The sequence below is a fragment of the Mauremys mutica genome, chromosome 1 (assembly GCF_020497125.1).
Source record: "Mauremys mutica isolate MM-2020 ecotype Southern chromosome 1, ASM2049712v1, whole genome shotgun sequence".
NCBI classification, from domain to species: domain Eukaryota; kingdom Metazoa; phylum Chordata; order Testudines; family Geoemydidae; genus Mauremys; species Mauremys mutica.
In genome coordinates this window covers 169,570,397-169,588,743 of record NC_059072.1, presented here as the reverse complement: position 1 = coordinate 169,588,743, position 18,347 = coordinate 169,570,397, and the positions used below count along the sequence as shown (strand labels likewise).

General features: G+C 40.9%; 1 protein-coding gene across 4 annotated transcripts in view; it reads right to left on the bottom strand.

Moving 5' to 3' along the window:
- BBX (BBX high mobility group box domain containing) overlaps nucleotides 1-18,347 on the bottom strand; it is a 238,729-nt gene that overhangs the window by 149,256 nt on the left and 71,126 nt on the right. For 2 of the 4 annotated variants that reach the window (XM_045001849.1, XR_006576204.1), the window contains exon 1: nucleotides 10,503-10,525. The gene's annotated coding sequence lies outside the window, so the exon portion shown is untranslated. Of the gene's footprint in view, nucleotides 1-10,502; nucleotides 10,526-10,717; nucleotides 10,788-18,347 lie in introns of those variants that run through there. The other 2 variants (XR_006576205.1, XR_006576206.1) reach the window with 1 other exon arrangement.

Here is an 18,347-nt window from a genome sequence, read left to right as displayed (position 1 = left end):
AACTGGGTTTGTTTAGTCTGGAGAAGAGAAGACTGAGAGGGGATATAACAGTTTTCAAGTATATAAAAGGTTGTTACAAGGAGGAGGGAGAAAAAATGTTCTTCTTAACCTTTGAGGACAGGACAAGAAGCAATGGGCTTAACTTGCAGCAAGGTTTAGGTCGGACATTAGGAAAAACACATTAGGAAAAACTTCCTATCAGGGTGGAATAAATTGCCTAGGGAGGTAGCAGAATCTCCATCTTTGGGGATTTTTAAAAGCAGGTTGGACAAACACATGCCAGGGATGGTCTAGATAATACTTAGTCCTGCCTTGCGTGCAGGGGACTGGACTAGATGACCTCTCGAGGTCCTTGCAGTTCTATGATTCTATGATTTAGCCTCCGTGCCCCACATCCGGTGCACCTGGTGCAGAGGGGCAGGCTCCCAGGCTGTTTCTGGGGTAGGCCCAGGCCTTGTGCTGTGTCAGGGTAGGGTGCAGCCTCACCACAGAGTCCGTGTCCCCAGGGTGGAGGATGAGGAGGCTGCAGGGTGATCTCCCACCTTCAGCAAGCCAGTGGCCTGTGCTCCCCACTGCCATAATGGAACCTCTGCATTTATTTATTGACAAATAAAACTTGCAAAATTTTAAAATATTGTGCACAGAATTTTTAATTTTTTGGCGCAGAATGTCCTCAGGGGTAAATATTATTATGCAGCCTGTAGTAGCTTTTAAATATACTTGCTGCACCTGACACAATAGGCTCTGTCATCTTTTTGGCTCAGACTTGCAATAAAATTCATATTAACTCAAATGGTGAAACAGTCCAGCCATCAGAAAGGAACCAACTAGCTTGTTTGGACCGGACAGACTACTGTTAAGAAGAGGAAGTATCAAACTCCTCCTACATTCAACACACACAAAACTCATAGTAGGTGGGCTTTAGACAAGGAAAGAAAGGAGAAGGGTTCAGGAAGTGGGTTTGCATAACTCAATCTGGCAGTTACTTTGGTCAGGCAATGTATGGTAGAAGACAAAGCAGTTCCAAAACAAAACAAATTCAGAGAGAAATTAATAGATATATTGAAATATCCATGCATAATTGTAATGAAAAAACAAGCAAGGAGAAATAGAAGCCATCACTAAATATCAGCAGATCTTCATCTAGTGGGCATACTGTGGATGATCATTTTCACATCAGTGAAGATGGATATAATCCATAGGCAGTAGAAAAAAGAAATGGATGGCTGTTTACACATGACATTGTAAGTATCTTTGACACTAAGGGACAGCAAGAGAACAAGGAATAAAGTCTAAGGGCAAGATTACAGTGGTCTTACATGCCTATACAGTCATAAAGGAGTATAAAGTTCCTCCTTCCTCGCCTGCACAAACAATGCTCCATGTACAGGAAGGGATGGAGAATGAGTGGCACTCTGCCTCTGTTCCCCAAATGTACTGGTCAGTGCAGCTGAGGTAGCACAGAGAAGGGAGTGATCTATTATTGGTATGTAGCAGCTGCAGGTTATTCCCCTGCCGAACAAATACAGAGACTAGAAAGTGATTTGTGACTCTACTCGGAGACAGCACAGCTACATGCAGACCTGTACTCAGGGCAGATTCAGTCAAATCACAATCTAACTCCAAAAGCTACTGTAAACGTCTGTTAAAGGGCAGCAGGGCTGGAGAAGTCAGAGAGCCAAACAATTCCTAGACAGAGTTTTAGAATAATGTCATTAAGGGAGATTTTAACTCCCCAAATATCTGCTTGGTAACGAGAACAAAAAAAGAGGCAACAGAGATTTTCTTTAAATTGTCTTCCACTTAAATTATGATCTTAAAAGTAGAAGTATCTAGTTCTTCCCAACTGCTAGAAACTGACTGAATGAGAGTATAAGAAAGGAAGCTTGGGAAAAAAAAAACTAATAGCATTCCTCTGCATTCTTTATTTCCAAATTTATAACAATTCATCAGCAGCCCTGATCCTGCATCTTGCTGCACGTGGGCAAACTCCTGCATGCATACGGAACAAAGATTAAAATAAATATGTTGGTTTCTTTTTATTTGCCTTCTGGTTTCTGAGCTGCTAGGCTATATTCAGCTCATATTTTCAAGCTTTTCTTTGGAATCCGAAAAACTAGAAACTTTTTTTTTGGTGAAGTTGAGATTCACACATATACACATACCTCTAGAAACTGGAGCTTCAAGTAAAACATCCAACATCAGTAGACTCAATAATATGCGAGAGTTGGCAACATTATACAATTCAGATATAGGGCCAAATCCTTAGGTATATAAATTAGTACAGATGTCTATAGAATTATGCTATTAACACCAGCTGAAGATCTTGGCCCATCTTCTTTACTTAAAATTAGGGCTGTTGACTAATTGCAGTTAACCCATGTGATTAACTAAAAAAATGTAATCAGGATTAAAAAAATTAATCACGACTAATTGCAGTTTTAACCGCACTGTTAAACAATAGAATACCAATTTATTAAATATTTTTGGATGTTTTTCTATATTTTCAAATATATTGACAAGATGGAGGACAAGAGGGGATAATTGTACTGGGACCTCAAGCTCAGAGGCCCCAAAATGTCAGTAACTGGGGTGAAATGGAGATGAAGAGAGACAGGGTGGGGCTCCAGCATACATGATGTAGTGGGTCCCCAAATTTCTTTCGACAGGCCTGAGTACACACAATGAAGCTTCCATAATAAAATTCACCCATAATTACTACAGGAGTCAAGCTGTAGGAGCAAATGAAAGAATTAGGCCTTTAATACATTTTTAATAGGATCTAAAATATTCTTGCACAAGCGTAGTGTTTGTTATAGTTTCCACTTTCGCCTTGAACTCGTGTTCAGCAGATTAAAACAGCAGTTGTTAATAAGCCATCATAACAATCACTACCCACTGATTCTTTAACAGCAGAAGGAAGATAAATGAATGTCTGTACAGTGTATTTAACCTGATTTTCTGATCCATTACGTGCTATTAGGCCATAAATTATAATACTGTAGCATTCTTGCATCTTAAAAAAAATAATAATAAAAAAGTCAATGAAAACATCCTGGATTCATTTTAAACAAGACAGATATGCCTAATGTTTATTGAGAGAAATATCCTGAGATGAACTTAAATACATTCCTAGCTATTATCGAAATTAACACAATACATCCTGCAAAATCAAGCTGTCCCTATCTTTGTTTGTTTGATTATAGAATTACAGTGTGAAAAATATTGTACTCATGAATTCAACTCCCTTGTCATCTCTCCCCTAAGAGATTGTCAATGGATAGTATTATACCAATTTTCTATTATTACACGTGCCCGTCTTAAAGTTTAATGGACAGTTGCTCAATTTAAGATATATTTGTTCTCTAGAGTTATGTTTAAGATTTTAAAAAATTCAGATTGAAAAACAGAACTTTTGTAAAAATATTTTATCTCTAGGTTTTTGCACAACATGTGATGAGAAAGCAAATTCTCTCTCTTATGCTTTTCCCTTTACTGCAGGCATTATTTTAAATGGACTTTTAGAGTACTGTAAACTCTTTAGTTCAGAGCCTCAATTTAGTCATAGAAAAATTAACTGAAACCAAAGGGTTTGCTACTCTACTTTTTTGAGTGTGTGTAAAGTATTTGCAAAAGGATTCTGCCTCTTTTAGCCACAGTGAGTTGCATAAACTCTTTCTGGATCAAGTAAAGCTCAGGAAGGTTGTGCAATGTCTTATTACACAACTTTCAGGCGCCACCTAGTGTTTTTTTTAAACTCTTCACTTTTTTAAACAGAAAAATATGGTACTTATCACTGCAGGATCATGACCTACAATAGTAAGCATGATCTGAAAGTACACAGCATCTTGCATGATCAAGCCCTTTAAGAGATCTTATCTAGAGAAACTATTTTAAAAAAAGCAAACTCTACCATTCACTGCGTCCAGATCTTTCGTCAGCATAGGTTAACAATAGCTTTTAATCATCAGTGCTGGTTCTGTGATGTGGAATAGTGTCCAACAGCTAAGGCCAGCAAGCTAATTAAGGCCTTGGATGGACACATAACAAAGTCCCAAAGAATAAATAACAACCTGATTGATGCTGAGTCCATACAGGATACAAACAGAGTAGGCTACGAGGATTGGCATGATGATGGATGTAAGGAGACCTGGGTTCAAATCTGAGCTCAGCCTTTGACTCAATGTGTGACCTTGTACAAATCATGTAGGCCCAAATTCTCTGTGCAATCTCTAAATCTGGATACCTAACTTCAGGAGAAAAGGAGTTGAATGTTAGGCACCCAAAATATTGACCCCTGTTTTGAAAATTTAGCTCTATCTATCTATCTATCTATCTAAGCCCTTTAAGAGATCTATCTATACACACACATGGTAAGTATTACATAGTTTGAGAGAGAGAGAGAGAAAATATACAGTTGCCAACGATCTTCTATTATTTTTCTCTCCTGCTATGGCAGAATCATACTCACTGAAAAAATAATAATTGTGTGTGATGGGTGAAGTCTTTATAAGACCCAGGAGTAAAGGAAGATGATTGACAGTTTTCCTAGCCAATCACTCAGAGACAGGGAAGGGACTTTCCTTCTCTGCAAAGAGTTCTGGGTATGGAAGCCCTCTATAAAAACTCTGGCTGCATCCTAGCCAGACAGTCAGAGTTGCAGGGCTGGGGAGGAAGGGTCCTCTGCGGAAAGCCCTGTCTGTTGGGCCCAGGAGGCGAAGTGGTTTCATTTGGCTCAGTAGGAACATATAGTGGACTCTTTCCTACTGCTTGATAGGATTCCTTGCATTTCCCATGAACATGCCCATTCTAAAAACTATGTAAAAGCAGCTAAATACTACCAAAAAACCAAAAACAAAACTATATACACTATACTCTTTTAAAGGTGTGTTACAAACAAGAGGACACTAATAGTTCTGACCGGGACCATATGGCGGTGAGAAGGACCTGGAGACGCCGTGGGTCTGCCTGTCCCTTTATCACCTCTACTTTCAAATTCTTCGGCTCCAGATACATGGTGCACATGCATAATCCCTCAGTGGAATACAATAGGGACCATCACTGGAAGAAGAAAAGGTACTTCCTCTTGTTTGAATTAAACCTGCTGCCTACTAATTTCATCAGGTGATCCAGGTTTTTTATTGTCAAAAATGGTAATTGACACTTCTCTATTCATTTTTTCCACACCATTCATGATTTTATAGATTTTGATCATATCACCCTAGATTTCCATGGCATTCTATCATCATGGTAACATGAAGTTCTACTCATGGGGAAGACACAGAGCTCAGCAACACCAAGGATCTGTCTGCCAAGGTGAACACATTGCATGGGATCACATTCAGGGGGACAAACACAAATATGCATCTTAACATGTAGTAAGGTTTCATAGCGTGCATGTCAAATGTTATTTTCCAAGTTTCTTGATTTTTTTAAACTCATACAGAGCTATTCCTTATTGCAGAGAAAGCCAAAGGAAAGGTACAAAACTTAATTTCAGATGTTTCAGCAGGGCCTGATTAAATTAATCCTACAGTACTTCAAGACCTAACTGAAGCAATCATCTTTGAGAACTCATGGAGGACGGATCAAGTCCCAGAATACTGAGGAAAGGCAAACATAGCATATATCTTTAAAAATTATACACCAGTCAGCCTAACTTCGATACCCAGAAAGATACTGGAACAAATTATTAAACAATCAATTTGTATCCTCTAGGCTAATAGGCTCATAAGAAATAGCCAGCATGGATTTATTAAGAACAAACCATGCCAAATCAACCTAATTTTCTTGTTTGATAGGTTACTGGCCTAGTGGATAGGAGAGTGATTCTATGAGAGAAGCAGTAGACAGGATATATCTATAGTCAGGCTTTTGATGCAGTCCCACATGACTTTCTCATAAGCAAACTAGGGAATTATGGTCTAGATGAAATTACTAAAAGGTAGGTGCATAACTGGTGGTAGTACTGCTGAAAAAGATCTGGATCACAAATTCAATACGAGTCAACAACGTGATGCAGTTGCAAAAAACTAATTTTCTGGAATGCATTAACAGGAGTGTCGTATGTAAAACACAGGAGGTAATTGTCTTGCTCTACTTGGCACTGGCAAAGCCTCAGCGGGAGTACCGTGTCCAAATCTGGGCACCATACTTTAGGAATTTGCAGATAAATTGGAGAGAGTGTCCAGAGAAGAGCAAGAAAAGTGATAAAAAGTTTAGAAAACTTGACCTATGAGGAAAGGTTAAAAAAACTGGACATGTTTAGTCTTGAGAAAAGAAGACTGAGGGGACCTGATAAGGGATGTTAAGGGCTGTTAAAAAGAAACTGTGATGATTTATTCTTCGTGTCTACTGAAGGTAGGACTACTAATGGGATTAATCTGCAGCCAGGAATATTCAGGTTAGATATTAGGGAAAACTTTATAACTATAAGGATACTTCCTATTGGAATGGGCTTCTAAGGGAAGTTGTTGCATCCCCATGATTGGAGGCTTTTAAGAAGGAGGTTGGACAAACACTTGTCAGGGATGATCTAGCATGAGGGGCTGGACAAGATGACCTCTTGAGGTCACTTCCAGCCCTACATTTCTGTGATTCTACGTTTCAGTTACTCAATGTGCAAAAGACCTCCCCAAATAAATACATAACCCTAGGCCAAAACTTACAAACCCGGTTGCCCAGTGTTAGATTCCTAAATCTAAATTTACATGCCTAGGTAGAAACATGTATTTGGTCTTACATTTTTTTTTTGGCCTGCCTAATACCTTACATCTGACTTGCCAGCGTTTGTTACTTTTTATTTTCCTGAGTAGGATTTTACTTCCAACTTTTAAAAGATGTCTTTTATTTTTTCTAACTGCCTCCTAATTTTTGTGTAGTTCCCTTTTTTGAAGTTAAATGCTACTGAGGTGGGTTTCTTTGGTCTTCTCTCCCCTACAAGGACATTAAATTTAATTACATTAATTATAAATAAATTGCTATTACCAAGCTGTTCAGCTATATTCACCTCTTGAACCAGATTCTGTGCGCCACTTAGGATTAAATCAAGAATTGCTTCTTTCATCAGAGCACAAAGGACTTGTGATCCAGCTGCAGATCTTGGCATAACATAGAACTGACTCTCTTAACAAAATCCTCTCAAAACAGTTGCATTTTCATACATACAGTAACTCCTCACTTAAAAGTTGTAGTTATGTTCCTGAAAAATGCTACTTTAAGCGAAACAATGTTAAGTGAATCCAATTTCCCCATAAGAATTAATGTAAATAGGGGGGTTAGGTTCCAAGGAAATTTTTTTCATCAGACAATAGATTATATTATAGCATGTGTGTTTGTGTGTGTATAAACAAACAATTTAATACTGTACACAGCAATGATGATTGTGAAGCTTGGTTGAGGCGGTGAAGTCAGAGGGTGGAATAGCGTGGGATATTTCCCAGGGAATGCCTTACTGCTAAACGATAAACTACCACTCTGCTGAGCCCTCAAGGGTTAACACATTGTTAATGTAGCCTCACACTCTACAAGGCAGCAGGAATGGAGGGAGAGGAGACAGCATGGCAGACAGTGACAGAGACACACACCATGTGTGAAAGAGAGACATGCATTGCCCCTTTAAGTACGGTGACCCCACTCTAAGTACACTGCCTTTTTAAGTAGATCAGCAAGTTGAGACAGCAGTTGCTGCCAGCAAGCTCCCTCTGTCCTGAGCCCTGTCATGTCCCTGCCCTGCTTTGTGGAGATGAGGTACAGGGGTGGGGAGCAGAAGGGGGGGAAGGGGACACCCTGACATTAGCACCCCTCTTCCCCCTCTCGCTGCACAACAAGCAGGAGGCTCCCAGGAGCAGCTTCAAGGCAGAGGGAAAGAGCAGCACACGGCAGCGTGGGGAGGGACAGCTGAACTGCCCGGCAGTTGATAGCCTGCTGGGCGGCTGCTGCACAGGGAACTTAGGGGAGCTGATGGGGGGCTGCCAGTCCACCCTGGTTCCAAGCCCCCACCAGCTAGCGCCAACGGGATGATCTTCCTGCAAGCAGTGGACAAAGCAGGCGGCTGCCAAACAACGTTATCAGGAAGCGTTGCACAACTTTAAACGAGCATGTTCTCTAATAGATCAGCAACATAACAACGAAACAACATTCATCGAGATGACTAAGTGAGGAGTTACTGTATATGAATGACAGCATGTTCTTTTTAGGTCTAAATATTATACAGAGACACTTAGTCTGTGTAGCCTTGAAATATTCAACATCTTTTGGTAACATTTTTAAAAAATTTTTATTATATTTATTTCAGTATATAATGATATAGAATGATTCCCTCTCTCCTACAATTTGTTACTCTGGGTGCCTTTGGCATTATTAAAACAATGGGGGGAGGGATAGCTCAGTGGTTTGAGCATTGGCCTGCTAAACCCAGGGTTGTGAGTTCAATCCTTGAGGAGGCCACTTAGGTATCTGGGGAAAAAATTGGTCCTGCTAGTCAAGGCAGGGGCTGGACTAGATGACCTTTCAAGGTCCCTTCCAGTTCTAGGAGATTGGCATATCTCCAATTATTACCTTTATTACCTAATAATATCACCTAATAAACAAAAAAGGGCAGCAAAAAACCCAAGAAAAACTCCAACAAATCCCTATCCCGACACAGCCCAAACAGTAGGTCTTTCACTCACCCAAACTCCCATCGCCCATAAATAATCACTCCCAACCTGATCCACCATCTTCAAAACACCCAGAAGAACATGATGGGCCTTACAAAACGCTCTGGAGATCACCAGTCCCATACTGCTCAGGACCAAAGCAGAAGCCTGTTCCACAACTCAGGGCTCCTTACAGAGTATGTTCTACCACTGACCTCTTTTCTATTAAATCATGGGGACTCCAACATAAGCACTTCTACTGACTGCAGCAGTATGGTACAGGGAGATAGGCAGTCTTAAGTAGGTGGACCCTAAGCAACTTGTTTGACACCATTTTTCTCAGACTATTGTGACAGACCCAGACCAGTGGGGTACAGGAGTCTGGTAGAGGGCAAATATACTGGTCACTGGATGAGTAGTTTTCCGTTCCCTGAGTGACCAGAGCAGGGGCTGCACTAGAGTAACCAGGAACCTGCTAGAACCAATTAAGGCAGCCAGGCTGATTAGATCACCTGCAGCCAATCAAGGCAGGCTAATCAGGGCACCTGGGTTTAAAAAGGAGCTCACTCCAGTCAGGCGGGGAGGAGCCAGAGGAGAGGAAGTGTGTGTGAGGAGCTGGGAGCAAGAGGCACAAGGAGCTGAGAGTGAGAGGGTGCTGCTGCTGGAGGACTAAGGAGTACAAGTGTTATCAGACACCCGGAGGAAGGTCCTGTGGTGAGGATAAAGCAGGTGTTTGGGGGAGGCCATGGGGAAGTAGCCCAGGGAGTTGTAGCTGTCATGCAGCTGTTACAGGAGGCACTATAGACAGCTGCGATCCACAGGGCCCTGGGCTGGAACCCGGAGTAGAGGGTGGGCCGGGTTCCCCCCAAACCTCCCAACTCCCGATCAGACACAGGAGAAGTTGACTCAGATTGAGGGGAAGATCACTGAGGTGAGCAAATCTGCCAAATAAGCACAGGACCCACCAAGGAAGAGGAGGAACTTTGTCACACTATATTTTATTCTCAGTTGGAAATCCTTTGTGTGGTGAGACTTAAAGGATTTATTTTCACTCAGCTACATTAGGAATTCTAAAGTAAGGATGATCCTGAAGGCAGCCTCCATCCTTACGAATTTGTTCCTTAGTACAAAGTCACTGCAGGTATTTCCAACATTTGTTCTGGTGTTAATTATTAACTCTTTTTGAGATCAGGGAAAGAGCTGAATGAACAGCTAATAAACATCTTTACGCCATATAGTCCTTTGTTTTTTCCATTTGCCCCCAGATTAAATGAATCTGCCCACAATTAAAAGCAAAGGGACTTATAAGAGTTGGTTCTAGATGTAGCTCAGTTGGTGCTAGCATAAAGTATCTCTCAAAATCTAAAATATGATAAATGAAACATTTTGCCACCATCTCAGAGTATCAAATCAATCAGCTTCATTGTATTTTCTTCCCCTAGTTGGACAAAATTAAATCACAGGAAATGGTCATTGCTCCTAAAATCACCTTGTATTCACAAATTCCACTGGACATGCCAGATACTAAAATCAAAACAGTACACACACGTGCCAGCCAAAAAGAAAAGCTCAAAATTCAAAACCAAGACACCAAACCAAAAATAAACAAATTAACAAAATCCACACGCCACACTTTCGTATTTTTCTTTGAGACAGGAAGAAAACCCAAAACAAATGAGGATAGCATTGCAGAAACTCCAAGTAATTACATGAATAGGTAAAGTTGATGAAAAATCTGAATGACCACAAAAATGGAAGGAAGCAATGAATTTCCGTGTCTCTAAATAACATACTTGCAACACATATCAGAAAAGAGGATTATGACCCATTAACATACATTATTCCCTGCTGCCATCTAATTACCTTAAAGTTGACCTTCAATATTTGGATTTGTGTTATTTTTGTTTCCTGATTATGAATAAAGAAGATCTGGAAATAGTTTGTTTGTTTTAACCCACACACAGTAGGAATAATGAGACAGAGACTCTCAGCTGAGGCAAACTGGGATAGTTCCATTGACTACACTGGAGTTATGCTGACACCAGCTGAGGAGCCTGGCCCATTACGACTTGTCTTACCTGCTGCTGGATGAAGAGTCTCGGCAGCCTAGAGAACTAGTAGGATTATGACATCACAAGAGACTGAAACCTAAGGAAGCAAAAAGAGGAAGGGATTTTAGTTAGACTATTTAAAAAACCTTTGATTGTTGTTTACATTATCACCTATTTAACTCTCAATTCCTAATACCCACTCAGGACAATAATTCATTATGAAAGATTCAACACTTTTGCCACAAAAAATTGAGGGCAGAGAAAACTCCGACTGCAATTCTCCAACAAAAACAGATAAAACAAGATTTGATATTTCTAAAACTGGAGGGGGAAGTCTATTTCGTTTTACAGCATGAAGAGCAGCTCCTTTTCTCATTTCTGCTGGTCATTAAAAGGTCTTCCATTGTGTATTTACCACATTCACTTACTGAGAAGTTAAGTTTGACATGGATCATGAAAAAAAGGAGATGAGAGAGTTTTATCAAGTGTATTCTGTCTGTAAAGTGCTTTCTGATCCTTGAATGGAAGATATTATATAAAAAGTATAAATGTTTACTAAAAACTACACTGCTATCAGAAAAAGACAAATTGCAGACATGTGCACAGACAACACAGAAGTCAAACTGAAGCTCATACAAATGAAACTACCAACACCAAAGCATCTCTGTTCAGAGAAAATACCTGTTTGCAAAGCACCCCCTACAAGTAAAGAGCTATTCTTCAACAGAGAAAGACAGTCTGCAATTTCCCCCTTGTAGTGACATTTGTCATTGTTTTTTTCCTACTACTGTACTTAAAACTTAGCACTACTTATTGTTTAGTAAGAATATCTAGCTGAATAATCTGATTTTGATAGATTAAATTTAAAGCAGTGATATCTTTAGATTAAGCCTAAATTATCCTGCAATCTTTGGCAGCATAATTCAGTTCTTGCCTTAGCTTGGGTTTCCTCAACTGCGATAGATTTTTCCCCACTTAATTTTCTCCAAAGCAATTAAAAACTTCTCTTGTCTTTACAACATAAACTGAATCTAGGTAGTTTTAAAAGAACCTCCAAATCACAGTTTGAAATGAGGTGATGCTAGCACTTATCCCTACAATCAGTACTATACTTTCAAGACTGGCCATTGGCAATCAGAGAACTATTTTCCCATAACCAGCCACCGAGTTGGGTAATGCCTATGCCTAGAACATTCAGCCTGATCCCCTGACCATCAAACAACTACTGAAGCAAACAGAGGTCTTCAAAGCCAGAAATACCAAAGAGACTCTCTTGCACCCCAGTGGCACTCAAATAATAATCAAAATGATCAAGGGTACGTGACAGGTTATTAAATCCTCACAGTAAAATTCTCTCAACTACAAATGACAATGATGACAAAACCTGAAGTCAAATCACAATGCAGCAAGGCTCACAGGAACTTCACTGCGAATGAGTGGCATTGGATAGCTCCTCACTCAAGCTGCCTGGATGAGTGCTTTTACCACACCTCAGAATACTGCCTTATGTTAACTGCATTAACTGTTGCTAAATTTTACTAGTACGTTCAGGCAGCATGCACCTGCAGAAAGTGACTGCATCAGGCAAGCCTGAACATTAAATTGATGTCAAAGGATGACATCAGCACACAGTTGCAGTGAAGCACATCCAGCTAAAAGGTTAACCCTCGCTCAGTATTTGGGATAATCATCTGCCTTTTTCTTAGGTACTTTTATGGTCTTCATTCCAACAGTAGTCAAGAGTCTATAAAATCCAAGTGCTTTTTGAAGGGGCACTCCCAGCTGGAGCTCTCAGAGTTAACACGATATTACACACATGTCCCTGCCTATATTAGTGGTTTACAATCAGTTTCCTTTTAAAAAAAAAAAAAAGAAAAAAAAAGAAAAAAAAAAGATTTCTCGCTTCCCTTTCACTATATGTAAGACTCTCAGAAGCAGGGGAAACTGACTGACTATCTAAAGGAAACAGTGTTCATGATTATTCACAGAGTGCTGTCAAATGTACATAAAGCAAACAAACAAGAACTAGAGACTAATCTCTTTCAATTGTAATAATCATAGGTGTTTCCTGTAATACTAAGAGATTGGAAAAAAAAGACTGTCAGGGGTGCTAACGGCATACATTTACGATCTCTTTAATTCATCTTTTTCTCATGTAGGATGTAATTATTTATTATTCAGAAAGCAACGGTACACCACATGTGCTATAAACTTTTTCCATACACAGGAAGACCCAGACCCTGGCTCTAAGAGCACACATTCTAAAGTTCTAATCTACTTATTGTTTTAGGTGGATAACATGCAGAATGCTAAGACCTCCTATTCGGATAAACAGAGAACTGAAATCACTGTAAAGCCTGTACTAAAGACCATCTTCATTAAGCAACTGCACATCTTAGAAATTGTTCCAAAGTATTCCCAAATGTTTTAAATACAATTCTCCTCCTCCTTTACGAGAAAGCGGGGTCTGTTAAGTAACAACTTTTTCTTCTTTTTTTAAAAAAAAATGTTCATGCCCTTTGCAGAGGAGGAATATCTCCCATGTACAAGTTATATACGAAACTGGGTCCTTTTTAAGACTTAGACCAGAAAAACCTGTAAGGGTATCGATGGACAACAAGAAGTGATCACCGTTAGAATGAGGTAGAAAATCTAATCTCCACTGTGGCTGGTATCAGAGAAACTCAGGACAAAGTCATACCTAGGGTTATATCAGCTTTGCTTTCAGAAAGGAATCTGAATCAGCATGTATGAAATATGGTATGCAGGTGGCACACTGGGACCACTGCTAATTGCCCAGCCCAAGAGCTGGACTGTACTAGTAAGGCATGTCATAAAGATATCTGTTGCATATCTTTGCCTTTGAAGGGCTTCCCTCGTCAGTCTGGAATGGTTTGAGACTGTCCCTTTTCCGAAGCACAGAAAGTAGATCTTACAAACTAGATAAAGGCCTTTTACCTGCACTATGACGATGGAAATCAAATGCTCCTGGAGAAAAAACCCAGGCAAGAATGAAAACTGAAACTGACAGCTTTATTTTATGATGCCTGAAGACCACCTGTGAATTTGATAAATGACTTAGTGTAGGAACCACCCCTCAATTTTAGGTAGTGCCCAGTAAGGCCAAATACATCTTAATAGAAGAGCTAGGATTTTTGGTGGGAAGGTTTGCTTTTTTCCTCCAAAAGGGGCAGGGTGAGGAGCAGTAGGGATGGGTAAGACAGAGATAAGATGTAAAAATACAAATACTGTTGGCATAAGAGTTTATTAAGTTCAACATTGCAGAGGACAAAATCCTCTCATATATGTACTATTTTCCATTTTGTACAAATCACAGTTTTATTATGAGCCTCCTGCATGGTGGACAGGAAAATGAGCCTCCTGCAAATAAAATGTATTTGGGGAAGGAATTAACTAACTTTTGCTGGTCTCGAGTGGTTGTCTAAGAGAGGTTTTTAACATAGTTCTTGCTTCTTTGTATGAGACCAAACAAAGGTACAATGGAATAACTAGTAGTTATTATTTTATTAAAATCATTAGACCTATTTTCTGCAACAAAATGGGTAAATGCGAGACCTCACATGCTTGAGAAACAGCTTTGCTTCTAGGACCTCTTGAACTTGTGGCTTTACAAGTTTACTTAACTGTGTGTGTTTTTACAAGAACCTAAACAATTAAACCCCTTCTAGAGACTCTCTTTAAATTGCCAAAAAGCTCATGAGAGTTGATGTTTTGCAAGATGCCACCATAGAAAACAGGATATGCTGCATTGTCTTAGAGTTCAACAGCAGAATGTGCTACACATGAACACCTACTAAATTTAGGCAGCTCTTGTTTCTCCAGCCAGTGTCTGATTTGAAACTCGCATTGTTTTCTCAACAGTACCCTCAAATACCTTTTGTTATGCAACTACAGATCTGTTCATTCATTGAACCGATTCGGGACAACTCTTTTATGACTGAAACCTAAGCAGATCTACATATAAGTTACTGCATGGTGGACAGGAAAATGAAACTTCTGGCCTCATCTACATACAACCTTGCTTTAGTTTAATTAACCCAGTTCACACCCTTGAGTGGACACTCTTATTTCAGTTTAAGGGTGGCTTGTTTTGGTTTTGCTTAAAACTAACTTGGACTGAAATAAGCCTGGCTTAAACTAATATGAGAGTCTCAACATAGCCTTTTTTTGCATTGATTTAACTAAATTGGTTTAAAAAAAAATCACACCTCAAATTAAACTGGTACAACTCTGCATGTAAATAAGTCCTTATCTGCAAGAAAAAAATAGTGGTTTAATTATAGTAGTATAACGATAATACTTGGCACTCTCCTGCAGAATCAGAGCTTTGATAATATATTATATATATATATAAAAAGCTTCCAACTCTTGCGAAGATAATGTTTTGAATGCGGACCAAGCATAACCAAAGTACTGCTGACTGCCTAAGTCCGGAGACAGCTACAGTGCCCTCTAGTGTGGTCATGAATATTTTCAGGCTGGAGCAAAGAATAAACACACTGCTGTTCAGAATCTTGCAGGCCAAAGTGAAACTGATGATCAGGTTAGTTTCATTCTGCTGTTGCTGGCTTGAGAAAGGCAGAAGCTATTCACTGGAGGAGAAATTAAAAGCATCAGAAACTCATGGAGGTTGATGGGGGGAAAGGAACAGAGAAACAACATGTTTTTCTCTTGAATATATTTGAAGGCCCCAGCTGCGAACACTTCATCACTTACATATCTAGAGATGGATATAAAAGAAGTGGTTTCCCAAGCAAAGTTCAGGGGCAGCACTTAATGAGGAGTTCTAGAAGTCTCTTCAGACTTGTTGTGATGGCTGGACAAAGAGGAAATAATGAGCTTCTAATTAGGTCTTGGCCCCTGGATCTAACTTATGCAGTCTCCTCTCATCTTACTATCAGTCTCTGGCTAATATCTGGTACATTTTCTAAGATTGTAGATACACGAAAACAACAAAGACTTTCAGGTGCCACCGAACTCCAACAGATTTATTTGGGTACAAGCTTTCGTGGGTAAAAAATCCACTTCTTCATATGCGAAAGCTTATGCCCAAATAAATGTTAGTCTTTAAGATGTCACCAGACTCCTTGTTGTTTTTGTGGATACAGACTAACACGGCTACCCCCTGATACTTGCCACCATGTAAGGCACTGTAGAAACACAGCTACTCTGTAGACATTCTTGCATCATGTAAACGGTTTCCACCGTTACAGAAAACATAATATGTGCAGGAGCACTGTACTTTACAGAGCAGCATGACTCTTTATAAATGGTTCTATAACAGTACATTAGATGCTGCTAATTTTCAAACCAAAGCAGCCTATTCATAAAGCTGTGGGTTTCCATATAGGCAGAACCATACTTTTGAAAAGTTTGAATATTCAACAACAAGCATCTCCTGACCTTAAGGCTTCTGGAAAAGTTACAGTGAGAAGACTGAAAACATGACCCAAAAGGCTCAAAAAACCAGGAGGCAAATAAAAAGCTTTTTTTTTTTTTTTTTCTTTAAAAAGCATGAATTTTAATCCAATCTCATGATTCCTGAGGCCTAACTCAGGAATGCTTGGAGTTGACAGTACTTAAGTTGCCAGGCTTGCTCTGGTTTTCTGGGGAATCCCAGTGTGTTTTGTGGAAAATGGGGGGGTTTGTCCTGGTTTCCTAATCATCGACCCCGTCTCCTGCATCTCTTCCATCTCCTCCCCTTACATTTTCCCCACCACCTACCTTGATGGAGGGCACCCTAGTTCATGTATTGTATTTATATTCTAAGAGACTAAGGCACAGAAAATAATGAGCCTGATTCTGTTCTCTTACCCTGGGTTTAAATCATGAGTAATTCCTTGAAAATCAGAAGAGATACATTGGTGTAACAGAGCTGATTCAGACAAAATATATGTATTTCAAACTGCTGTAGTATTGTAGGGACCTCAAAAATACGACTTAAGCCCATTAAAAGGGCTGACAAATAAGTCCATCGGATGAATTAAAATGGAGTCTAGCGACATGCAGAATACTTTTTTTTTGCAAAGAAATAAAGCTTTGTGGCTTGTTTTCACTGCTCCAGCAGTACCATTTCTCAACATAAAACTGAGGAGCACTCCACAGAGAGAGGGTTGCAGAGGCCCTTGGGGGCCCAGCCCAAACCCTCAACCATCACAAGTCACCATGAAATCTTAGAAGTGTCAGAGCCTGAGCAAGGTCCTTGGGTTCCAAGAATGTTCCAAACACAATCCATGCCCCCAAAAGGCACAGTTGAGCATGGAAAAAGCAGGCAAGTAGAATTCCTTTCACCACCCTAGAAAGCAGTCTTGCTACCGAGGTCTGCAGCAGCTGCAGGGAACAGAACTGCTTTCCAGTTAGTCAATAGAGAGCTTGTTGCAGTAATGCAGCTATAAAGGCATGAGTCCTTGGGCTTGGCTACACTTGAAAGTTGCAGCGCTGGTGGAAGCTTTCCAGCGCTGCAATTAGTAACCGTCCACACCTGCAAGGCACATCCAGCGCTGCAACTCCCTGGCTGCAGCGCTGGCTGTACACCTGGTCTGGTTGGGGTGTAACGATTGCAGCGCTGGTGATCCAGCGCTGCTCGTCAAGTGTGGACACACACCAGCGCTGTTATTGGCCTTCAGGGTATTAGCAGATATCCCAGAATGCTTTTATAAATTACTCTCTTTGTTTTGTTATGCAGACTCTCTTTGTTTTGTTGTGAACTCGGAGCTCCGTAGCTCCGTTGATCCCGGAGCTGCTTATAACACAGCTCCTGTTTGCTGTGATCAATCTGTACCTGGCTGTGAACAATCAAATGAGATAATGAGGCAGGCAGGGAGTGAGTGTTTGCTTGACAGCGGGGAGTCCGTTTGGATGCAGGCTGTTTGCAATTAAGAGTTAAGACTAAGGGGTCACGAACATTTTCTGATTTTTCAAGGCAGGAAGCTAAACACACAGTGTTGGCTCCAAAAATCCACTCTCTCTATCTTCCCCGCTCCCTGTCACAGTACACCACCCCCCACCCCCCTCTTTTGAAAAGCACGTTGCTGCCACTTGAACGCTGGGATAGCTGCCCATAATGCATCACTCCCAACAGCGCTGCAAATGCTGCAAATGTGGCCACACACCAGCGCTGGTAGCTGTGAGTGTGGCCACACACCAGCGCTGTCCCTACACAGCTGCACGACCAGCGCTGTAACTCCCAGCGCTGCAACTTTCAAGTGTAGCCAAGCCCATAGTAATGAGAGCAGAGTTCAAGAGGAAGGTTTGCAGGCTGGTGACATTCCTATGGTGTTTACTATTTTAAAGAGCCCAGTTAGAGCCAACATTGGATTGTCCAAAGTCAGCCCACAGTCCAGGAACACACTATGCAGGGCCAGTGCAACCATTTAGGCGACCTAGGCGGTTGCCTAGGGCACTGGGATTTGGGGGGGTGCCATTTTCTTTGGCAGAGACCGCTGCGGCTGGATCTTCGGCCGCCCCGGTCGCCGCCGGCATTTTGGCAGAGGGAGCTGGGGCAGGGGAGCGCGGGGAGGGCCGCCTGCAGCAAGTAAGGCGGGGGGGGGGAGGCTGCACGCAGGGGAACTCCCCGCCCCAGTTCACCCCTGCCCCGCCTCCTCCCTGAGCACGCTGTGGCTGCTTCACTTCTCCC